General features: G+C 34.9%; 1 protein-coding gene across 9 annotated transcripts in view; it reads right to left on the reverse strand.

Moving 5' to 3' along the window:
• The window catches only part of LOC139144666 (double C2-like domain-containing protein beta), a 90,563-nt gene that overhangs the window by 57,065 nt on the left and 20,865 nt on the right, over positions 1–12,633 (reverse strand). The gene's annotated exons all lie outside the window — the stretch shown is intronic.

A 12,633-nucleotide genomic window follows, 5' to 3' on the forward strand; every position in this document is an offset into this window, starting at 1 on the left:
GGAAGTAATTTGTCATTTTATCCAGTGTACAGAAATACTATACATCATGTATACTTAACACTTCATGTCTTTGACTCAACTTGATAAAACAGATAAATACAGCACATAACACTTCAACACAGTGGTGGCTGAATGATAGGTTTTACTGTCAAAGGGTACATTTAGATTTTCCATCGATGATCACACATATTTAGGAACAAATGAATTTAGATCTGCATGCATGCTTGGCATTCAATGAACCTTTTTTGTTAATGTGTTATTAGAATGAATTCAAACAGTGAAATTGTCTTCATTTAAGAGTTTGCTTGTAAATCTTCGAAAGATACACAGGATCAATAAAGCTCTCATGAACACAATCTAATCTTCCAAATATCACTACCATAATAATGATCATTGTCATCATCGTCAATCAATACTAATATCAATTTTATCATAATATCAGTCATTTTACAACGATGAAAATGATTAACAACATGTACATTTATCATCAATATATATGCAGGATTATATCAGTCTGTGCACAAATGCAGCCACCATCACGTGTCTACCGGTACCTGCACAGGGCTTAAGACATCATCACACATGCTGTACAGGGTTTTATCTGTCTGTGCACAAACCATCATGACACATACTGGTTTGTACACGGATCTGTCTTTACACAAACCATTGGATCATCACACGTACCGCTACAATATGTCTTAGTGCACAAAATATCAGTTGTACACAGTGTCAAACATGTATCTGTTCATGCTAAATTAAATGGATCTATAGCTGGAATACATGTGCTGTACAGGGCTGTACGTAGACTCTCCACAGCCGCTGTGCCTTGTTTTGTGCGCGCCGCGATGCATTCGAAGGCTACGCTACGCTATGCTTGTGTGAGAGGATGCGCTGCCAGACACAGCGACTGTCAGTTCTTGCAAGGATATGAATATTCATAAGGGTAGTGACGTAAAAAGAAAAACCTATCTAACTGGGCTTAGTGAATATTTTACTGGTAACTAGTAGACCTCTATGCGGGGTATGTTTGTATTTGTCATTTTTAATTTTATTGGCTATGGTACTTGTCATTTTTTTTTGATTAACGGATGCGTAGAGTTCTATAAAGTACCCGGATCAGGCAGAAATCCAACCGGTCGCTTGCAAGAACGTCCAGACCCTGGGATTCGCGTCGCGTCTTTGAAGGACGCGCGCGTGTTCCAAGAAGGAAGAATGCGAATCACAGGGTCTCTGCCAGACTAGGCTGTACCAGTACGGTATGTCTGTGCAAAAACCATCATCACATACGGTATATACCTGCACAGGGCACACCATGCACACATACTGTACAGGGTTTAATCCATCAATGCGTAAAACATCATCGCGCATACTGGGCTCTATCTGTCTAAGCAAAAACCATCATCACATATCAGTATCTATACCTGCAGAGGGCCAGACATGTACCAGTATCTGTTCATGCTCAAATACGTGTGCCGGTACATGTGAAGAGATTAAATTCCTTTAAACTCTTCCGCAATGACACTACTGGTGCTGGTGGCAGATTTCATCTCAGCCGATTTTCTAATCAATCTGATTGAATTTGAAGGCCTTGGGTTAGCAACAAAACATAATTCAATCTTGATTTTTTAAATATTGAAGCACTATTCAGAGTTCAATGAAACATAAAAACAGGTCATTTTACATTCTGTAGTTGATCCCAATTCACAGTTTGGAAATATGCCTTCCCCAATTTACATGTATAAGCTTTATACAGTGTCACTGTGTGCCTATATGGTGATTCTGTTAGCCTTATTACACAATACATTCAATCAACTTGGTCAGTCTAATAACCTTTCATGCACTTCAGTCCCCTAAAACTGCCGCGGAAACTGAAACACTGGAGAGATCAAACACTGCAAATTGGTAGAATGGAATCTAAATTCAATTCTGAATCCTTACATGTAATACAAAATCTTATTTTACTAACCATATTTATTTCTTGCTTTAAAGGTTTACATCATGTTTTGTTGCAATGGAAGTTTTTACATTTCAATCAGATTAAATTATCTCATATAACAAGACAAAATTATGAATAATAAATAGATATTTCTCAGTTCATATGATGTGAAAATATAGTCTGCAAGTTGTTCATTAAATGACAACTTTTTGTTTAATAGCAGAAACATTTAAGCTGGTTTTTGTGAAGTGTCATTTGGAAGCTGCATTTTTTGTTGAGATAGGATTTTTGGACACCATAGTCATATTTAATTTTGGACAAACTATAGACAAAAAGTGAAATTCATAGTTTTTAGAGTCAGTCTTACATTGAATGCTGTCACTATTCAGTAACAGAGGTTTTGGAATAGTATGGACTCACTGACGTAAAGTTGCATGAAGGTACCGTACTGCTCCACAATGAATAATGATTTGAAAATGTATGGAGGGTGTATTTGTATGGCTGAGTATGTACTGTGATACACTGGATACATTATAAAATTTGTTCAGGCATGCCTGGGTAAAAATTGTCTCTAAACAGAGTCAGGCCTGATCAGAGAGAGAAAGATGGATGGACGAACTGATGGTGAACCATTACCCACAAGTCTTCTGGAATTTATCTTCAGTCCAAAACTAACACAGAACAACCATATCTGACATTACCTCTTACATGTACCACTTGAATATTTTCACTGAAAACTTATACACATGTGATCATTAAAATCATCTACTGGTGTAAGCTGAGACATTTGTTTTATAGGTAATACTTGATTCAAAAGCATTCAACGGAATTTGGAATGAAGCTAAGCTTGTAAAGATCAGGTCATTTAACAGTGATGGAGCCTGTAGGTCAGATGAACTCAAATTATCTGGTCATGTACCGGTACTTCACTGCCTTAGGTCAGTTGAACTGTCAGGGAATTGAATTGAGAGGATCCAGAAATATTTCACAAACACTCTGATCGAGATACTGTACCTCATCTCATTACAGTCTTGTGAGTGAGCACAGATGTCTGTGTAGAAAATAACTCTAAAAAGCTTTAAGACATGACGTACCGGTAGACAGTGGGATTAGAGCAGTTTTGCAACAGACATCCACCCTGAAGCACTTGGGAAATGCTTTATGGATTGTAAACGGTGGATTAAACAGCAAACACTGTGAATGACTCAGGAAAAAATAGTACTGTTGCAATTGAAAGTCAAGATCTAAAAAGTGTGCATGTCTGAAAATACAGTATGCATGTCTTGGGAATCATTGATATCACCTCTATCATCTTCTTTCTTCCTTCATCATACCGGTATTTGCTTTCATTTTTATTTATACCTTCTTTTTTAGATGACAAATCTATAAAACTATGAATCAAAGATGTACGATTAACTTGATCATCTTTGAAATTCAATTTAAACATTCACTCATTAATAGGTTACATTAGTTCAGTTTTTCACAAAATATTTCTTGTAGCTCATTCTTCAATTTACTTTACACAGTAAATTATTGTCTTTTACACTCCCTGCATTATACTCCAGCCATTTTGTAATTCACAGAGGTTCTCAATTTCACAAATTCCGGGGGAAAAAACTGGGAGGGATCATATTTCCACTTTCATAGAATTATTTTCACTCATACGCACATTATCAGTAATTATTGATTATTGGATTTTAAGCAGTGTGAATTAATGACTTACAATAATTATGAATGACAAACACAGCAGCCTCTTTCTGCCACTAACTACGTTGTACTGTATTTTCTTGCCTTGAGAATAATCATATAGATTTTAGTATGACACGAATAGTGAATTAAAACAGTCTCCATCTGGCACTAAAAGCCCATTGATAACTTAGAGTGATGATGCTGATGGTATGTTTTGACTTGACCTTTGACCTTGACTATAAAAGGTTCTCATAAAGTTTATGCCATACTTAACTAAGGTAATTTATGCCTCGAAAGTGGAAGACTTCAGCTTTTGCTCAAATTTTCCTCATTGAAAATTTCAACCCTTATCTTACCAAATCAACAATAAAAATCAGGGGTCACCGTACAAAGTTTGGAACTAGCGAAACAAATTACTCAACATTTTGCAATATTTGAAATTCAAAATTGCTGCCATTCCAGGACCCTGTGTTAACTCTACGAGGTAAATATAAAATTTTTGATTTAAGAAAACCTAAGACAGTTAAAGTTTTTCTTTCTCAAAGAGCTTTAAAATAAGCCCCCACAAGCGATATATCAGAAAAGAATGGTAGAAATTTGAGAGTCAGAATGTGTCCCTGAGACGTGTTCTACCGTAAACTCAGAAATCATTGAAATACTAAGAATGACTTTCACAGAGTCTGTGCATACCTATATTACTTTATTTAATTTCAGTGTATGCATTGTGCTACAGTACCGGCATACACATTTCTTACAATCCATAACACACATTGTGCTACAATACCTACAGTACCTACCGCCATATGCGTACATGTACATTGTCCATTGCACATTTTCTGTCATATGTCGTATTAATATAATACACATCATTTACATTTCCTCATGTGGAACAACATCAGTTGAGAACATCATTTTCTGACTGAGTACAGACTTGACTCCCTCAGAATAATGCACAGTCCAGTATGTTATAGATTAAAATAATAAACTTATGCTGTTTCAAGTCTACAGACATTACATACCGGTACTCGTAAACACATACCTTTAACTTAAAGGCCTTGCACTATACAGAATTCCTCTTCTAAATAAGGCCTTACACTACCCACAATACCCTTTCCAATAATGCCGTTCTAAGTACAGCCTTACCATAATGAACCAAAGCATTTTATGCATTCACAACATGATCAGGATGTTCGTAAGTTTTACAACTACGGCTTCACTACTAGGCGGCAAATGTTAAATACATGGGCATGGAAATGCCATTTTTCACAGGTGACCTGTCCTTTCTCAAAGTCATATGTAAGAATATTTTAAATGAGAAATAAAATAGGCAGCCAACCTTATGAATACATGTAGGAACCTGTCAATTTGACAAGTCTTCAACGAAAATGAAAGACAAATGTACAAAAAAATTGCTCTACAGATAACAAATTCTGTACATCATATAGTGACACAACAACTACATGTAACATGTACAATCAGCATCGGGGTTGTCAAATAATTTTTTTCTTACATGGGTTTTTCATCATTTTAATGAATTTTCATCGAGTGTGAAATGCTATTTATCTTTCAATCATATTAAATTTTCCCACTCTACCGGTATTTTCAAAAATATTTAAATGTTAATTTTGCAAAATGGATATTATGTTGAAATGGGTTGAAATAACAAATCACAAAATTCATAAATGTTGAATGGGTAAAAGATAGCGTTAACATCAGCAAAATGGAGCATGCATACCGGTAATTCAGTCTTCAAGGGCATATTTGACAGTATTTTTCTGATTCACTTATTTATAATTATAATTTCACATTATCTATCGGAAATAGGAAAATTACTAATTAATTACATTATGATTTTTTTCTGATAAGCAGCATGTCATTCTGGGAAATATGTACAGGAAATGTACAGAACAAGTACAGAAAAAGTACATATTATATTGTAGAACTCAGTCCTACAATGCTTTATTGAAGTTCACTGCATTCTGTCTACTCATTTCGAAACTATAAAAACTTGTTTTCCCCGAACAAACACTGATAATGCGTTTGCTTTTCCAATCCAAAAGACAACAGCAGGGACACCTGATTTTTAAGTTTTGCAATGAAAAAGAACATACACAGATTTGTCTTGAGAAAAAAATTAGCAATCATATTGGATATTGAAATTCTTGTGTATGACATGCAATACCCGGTACATGTACCGGTCCATAGTGAAAACATAAACCACAGTGGATTTGCGCTAGTACCGGTATATTGAAAAATTTACATGATGACGCTCAGAATGAGTCAGACTCAAATGACAACACACATGCAGCTCTACAGCAAACAGAGTATGAATAAATCGATATATAATTTCATTGAATAACCAGGCCTCTTTTTACAATGTGTGCTGTTAAGCCACCCAAATTGGTTTTTAAGTTTCTCACACCTCTGATATCAAGAATGCCTTGATTGTACTTAGGTATAGTCTTTGTACCTGGTATAGCAGAGTATCTTGTACCTTGTAAACCAATACATAATTAACAAATAGCAGAAAAAATATGACCATTCTCTACAATCATACCCTGTTTATACATGATTGACAGCACACTGTGGTGTCCCTGTCAATCAAAAACTGTACACATTGCACAGACACACACTCTTAACCAATCTTTCCTATCGATGATGAAAGAGCGCTTCACGGCTGTCAAAATGTCTATCAAAATCAATAATAATTAGTTGACTGTGTGATAGATTTGACAAAATCAATAGCTAGCCATCATAATGTGATAATGATTTTGGCAATGCACAATCAGTAAACAACTCTTCATGTTTAAAGTCAATATACCGGTATCATTCATTAAGTAAACATCTTCAAACCCTTGGAATAATGCATAATTCACTGTGCACATCCTAATAATAATATTGACAATTATTTCTTCACCACTGAAACTGATTTCTGTCTTGAGTAATTACTGTCAATAAACAATTTTTGTCATGTCATCATAAGAACATTATTTCAAACCTGCGAGGTGGACAGTGCTGTGGTAATCTTGTTCCAAATCAGTTGACATACAGGTATCATATTAGTCACCTGAGTTGAGGAAATTACAACCAAGGAATTACCTTATTTTCACTTTATTTCACATTATGCAAATATTTAATATTTGGTTTCTCATCCTAAATACATGTATCTGTTACTGCTGTGTGATGAAGTTAGTTTAAAAGATTTGAGGACTCATATACGGTTATGAAACATTAGCTAAAACAACAAATGAAGTCTTTCCCTAATCAGTTAACTGTGCATTCTGTTGATATCGATGTGATATACATGTGTATACAAACTAAAGCTATCATTGAAATGAATTCAAAGCCTAGCCAATCAAATTTGACAAACACCAAGAAACCATCAGTGGGTGTTGAGTTCTCCTTCGTAGAATCGTACTGCCTTTGTATGATTTGTGCCTGTATGACCTGAAAAAAGTGTTACGTACTGTAAAGGCCAAACAAAAAAAAGTTGTGCTGTTTCATTAACCCAACCTACCCTATTTTTTACCTGCTGACCCTAAACCTTTTAGAGATACGTAAGCACGGATGTAAAAAAAAAGAAAGAAAATACCGTCAAGGACAGTGTGCTCACATTCGGTTTGATTTGGTCCATTCGAGAAATATTTAAACCAGGAAAAACAAGAATGACAAAAGCAAATAAGGTCTCCAAGTTAGGTACTGGAGGTCATCTTTAGGAACATGCATATCAACTTCTATAGCAATGGGACAAGCAGATCCTACATACATAAGCAAATGTCAACAAAAAAAAAATAGACAGAGAAGGTTTGATAAAAAGAAAAGGTTGGAGTGGTTAAAAAAATGTACAAGGGATCTGGTAAAAAAGTAATGCTAACTCATCAATCTTCTAGACCCTACCCCCTCCTGAATATCAAATGTTCCATCCCTTGGTATTACATAACGCCATATGACAGGAAATATATTTACAACCTTGGGCAGTTTTTAATTAATGCGATGAATCTTATCATTCTAATGTAAACAGCACTTAAGTTAGTTACAGATAGTGAAATGCCTTCCACTGCGGGTGGTGATTACAACATCTGGAATTATCTTGGATCCAAATTTCTCATCAGTTCTTGTATGTCTTACATAGAAAAGTTGCAAAAATTGGTCCGCAATGAAAAAATTCACCTCAGCTTTGTTTTCTGGATCAAATTTTCCTACAAATTGATACCAAATATGACAAAATTATGTTCACAGCCTTCAAAACTCTCTCACAACATATCCTGGGTTGGTGTAGGTCATTTAAGGTCACAAACAGAGAAAATTACCTAAAATATAAAAATTTGGGGGTTTCCAAACACTTAGAGCAGAAAATTTATCTAATAACATCCCTCGGGACTTTATATCAAATTACAAAGCTATCAAACAAGTAATTTTGAGAACAAGTTTTCTTGACCAAAAATGACAATATTGTCTTAAAAATACAAATTTGTATATTTCAGGACAATTTCCACATATCTAACTATTGTCATCTCTGTACGTCTGTGTACCAAATATAAAAGCTGTCTGTCCAGGGGTTTTAAAAAGAAAATACTGATTAAGATTTTATGACCAAAAATGACAAAATCGCTCCAAAATAGTAATTTTCCCAATTTTAGTCATAATTTCAACAAATTAGAAGAGTAACACCTTCGCAAAGATCCAACCCAAATTTGGGAGCGATTGGGCTGGCGATTTCAGAGAAGAAGAATTTTTACAGAAAATGAGAAAAATCACCAAAAAATTCAGCAAAAATACAAAATTAAGGATATCTTCACAATATTCATAAAACTGTATAAGGTTCACCTAAGGTACTTGCACACAAATTTTCAAAGCAATCAAAACAGCGGTTCTTGAGATATTAATTCTTGACCATTTTCACATTTTGTAAGCTCATTTGCATAATTTTGGCAATGCAGACTTCATTTGAACAAAATCCCATCTATAGCCCAGGATGCATCCACACACCAAATACAAAGCTGAAACATGCAGCGGTTTGTGTGTTTTTGATGTTGACGGACATACTGTACGTACATACCGGTACATACATACATACATACATACACACATACATACAGACGCCATCGACTTCAGCTTATACGATAAACTCACATTAGTATAACCAAATGTGAGCTAAAAAAACCCATAAAATCAGGCGTTTGTTACTTGGCATTTGATTTTTGCTTGAATGAGGATGTCTTTTGTTTTTTTCCTTTTATATGTACGATACGCCTGGAAATGTTGTGGCCCTTTTTTGACCGCCCTGAACCCCTGAAAAATGCATATTTAAAAATAAAAATATTTGGGAAAAAAAAATTCCTGCCGACTTACCTACCCTATTTTTGAAAACCATGTTATCGGAACAGCACAATTTATTTTTTTTACTTAATTAGCAGATAATTTAAATCTAAATTACAATTAATTATTGTCAAAGTCAATGGTGAATTGTATTCCTCTCACATGCTAACATATTTCTGATGTTTTTTAAATAATTTCATTGATTATTAATGCTAATTCATATATGACTGTCTGATTTATTTTACGGCTATTGCAAGCTAAACCCGCCAAAATGTGTTTCACAAAGGGTAAAAATTAAAGTATGAAGAAACCAAAGCCTTGCTGTTTATTTAATGGTGTACCTATTGGTGATTTTGGAGCAAGTAACAAAAAGATAGGAAAATATTTAGATAGTTTGTAACGTCCGACAATGCAATTATGAAGGTGAAAATGCTCTTTGGAATGGACAATTTTATTAGGACAAGTAAAAAACAGTACTTTTTTGTACTTTTTTATTTGTCATTAATGTATATAGGGTGATAGCCTAGACATATACTCTCAATCGTTATTAATGTATTATATCAATGTTCCACTCTGAGCTTGTGGTATCCCAGATATTTCGAAGGGACTAAGCCCTTCTTCTTCATTGGGTCCACTACAGTCATCATTCATCACAAAGTACTTTGTAAAATTCTGATCTTTCAATCATACACTGATAACAGCCCACTCTTCAGAGGGGACATGTTGTTTCGGAGAACCAGAACATTCACAAAATTCCGTGACAGAAATAGTAAAATGAACTAGAATGAAAGCAATGGCGTTCAGATGTAAAGCTTTAGTCATTTTGTATCAATTTCTGTCATAAAATTTACTAAATGCTCACATACAATTTTGCCAGGGTGCTCCCACTCTGAAGTCTGAATTTCACATGCAAACTGTCAGAGGTCAGTCACAGGTCAGCAGTTGGTATACGGTATTTAGCCCAGTGCCAACAAACAATAGGTTGCCTTAAGAACAGCAACAAAATTGTAACATTGTATGGGTACACTGGAATCCACTTTTTAACTTTGTTTAGCCAAATTGTATCTCAAGCTCTTTCACTTGAAGCACTAAGTCCAATACCACTTCAGATGAAACAATGTATTACATGTAAAAACTGCATATTTTATAGAAATACACCATTACTAACATTTGCAATGTGAAACTGTACAACATGTATATGCAGGAAAAGCCATGTATATACAGCACTATTGAATATTACAGGGGGAAAAATAACCAATGAACATTTTCACTGAAATTATTTATCTTTTGTTGTCATGTTTTGGGGGTTTAGCTTGCAACAGCTGTTTTACAATAAATAACCCTGTACATATACCATTCAGTTTGCTTCAAAAACTCTATCAGCCCATACATACAGTTTTCATAAATTCTTTTTATGACGGCATTTGATTTATTCATTTTTAATTTTCACCAGGAATATTTCATGAGACACCACTGATGACTGACTGATGACATTTTGTACAACTTCAGTAAACTGCTGCCCGCAAACATCTCATTTTTCTACGTTTCCTCTCATAAATATTAAAAGTTCATTAAGTTGAGACAGCCAACAAGCAATTTAATACCAAGACTGATTTATGTAACATTGTGCATCATAACTTACTGGCTTACATTTGCTCCTTAAAGCCATTTTTCTTTAGGAACTGTACTTAAATGCTTGTAACCATGGCGATCAGCATGATGAGGCCATCAGGCTTGACCTGGGTCAAAGGTATATGTACCGTACAGCAGTAAATGCACACAGATTCTTCAAATCTGGTAATAGTATCATCTAGAAATATGCTGACAATAATCTGAAAATTTCATGATCAACACAAAATATTTTTGCAAGGAATATATTTGAGTAAGGCATTCATTTGAATGAAACACTTTTTACACTGTGAAAAGAAGTGAGCATTCATTTTATTGTATGATGAATGCAAAATTGAAGAAAGGAAATTATGTATGTGTAACGAGTTTGTGCATTAAGTATACAAGTATGGATGTGACAGAGAGGATGGCCACCATGAAACCTGCAGACATAAAATCAGACTTTTAAAAAGACTCTACTTGGTTTTTGAATAACTTATCGTAAATGTTACAGACAGATCTCTGAAGTACAGGATTAAGATTGAGACTGGCACTGGTTCATCACTTATCTTAATATAAGTGTCTTTGTGCGAGTCTGAAAATGCCAAAACTACACTACTGTATGTGAAAACTGTCATAGAAGTTAGAAGACAAGAAAAATTTCTTCATTACAAGGGGAGGTTGGATTCTTTGATATATGCATGTGATCATTTATTTGACGGAAAGTTACATGTTGTGAAAAGCACACAAATGCATTTTATCATATTTTAACTGAGGGTATCCCTTCAAAATAAAACCAGTGTTACCAAAATTTGGTCGATTAAGGTAGAATGCGCTTCAGAGGTAGATATTCAGACTCAAACAATTACAATATTATTTTGGCCACAGTCCCTCTATCCATGGGACTGTGGTTTGGCCTACCCTTTGTTGCAGCTCATTCTTAGGCAATGAAATCAGAAAGTTTAACCAGCATGCATACCGGTAGTTTCGTGAAAAATCAGGAATTTTATTTTTTATCAATAAAGATAACACAGGGATGGCAGTCATTTTTAAATGTGAACTATCTGCAGATACTGGATAATTTGTTTCTCTACATCGTCATAAACCACGCACCCCTTTACAGCAACAGCTTAGCCATACCTGTGAACTTAAAGAGGTTGATTTTTTTATTTTTGCGTGTGTCCGTGGAACAGAAATCATGCTCTAGCTCTCTAAGTTGTTTCTCTTAGTACCAAAACCTGCACAGTGTCTCCCCCTCAAGCAAACTTTTCATCATTCTCTTTCAAAATCAAGAATAAAAATTGGACAATTGAGGAAAAGTTGTCTTTCATTTTCCTTTACAATTAATTATGGATAACAAGTCATTGACAATGACAAAGTCCCCACTTGTAATAGGAGTATTAGTCTTGATGGGGCAGGGAAATGAGGTCATTAAGAAGTATCACTGGAGTGTTTAAATGTTCAGATCTATGGACACATAGGTCTATGTCATTGTTCCCAATTTGAAACGAGAGGCATGTCTAAGTTATGGTTCTAAATCGGGAAAAAAGATCAGACCTCTAGCTGTATTGGCCAGCCAAGAAATACATATGTGCATAATAAATGAGGTACAAGATGTGACATCTTAAGGTCTATTATCCTATCAAAATTGAAGCGTAAAGAACTTGTGGTTACTGAGTTATGCATATATACGCATATTCAAGGTCAAAGGTCATCAAGGTTACGTGACATTTTGAAAATAAAACATTGTATTGCTAATTAATCCATATATGCCAAAATTCACACCTCTAGCTCTATTGGCTTGCCCACATTATATATGGGCATAATTAACGAGGTAAAGCATGTGTTGTCATAAGGTCTCCCATCCTACTAAATACAAGTCATCGTTGATGACACAGTCCCCACTTGTTAATAATGGGCACTTTGATTACATGTCCTCAGAGAGGATAGAGTCCTCTTCATTAATTAGGTCTGTGATAAAAATACTTTGATACAGATGGCGCTCAATGGCCAAGAATGAGTTCCATGGTGATGAAAACATAAAACCAATGTAGGCCACCATCCTAAAGTTCATAAAATGA

The sequence above is a fragment of the Ptychodera flava genome, chromosome 12 (assembly GCF_041260155.1).
Source record: "Ptychodera flava strain L36383 chromosome 12, AS_Pfla_20210202, whole genome shotgun sequence".
Classification (NCBI taxonomy): domain Eukaryota; kingdom Metazoa; phylum Hemichordata; class Enteropneusta; family Ptychoderidae; genus Ptychodera; species Ptychodera flava.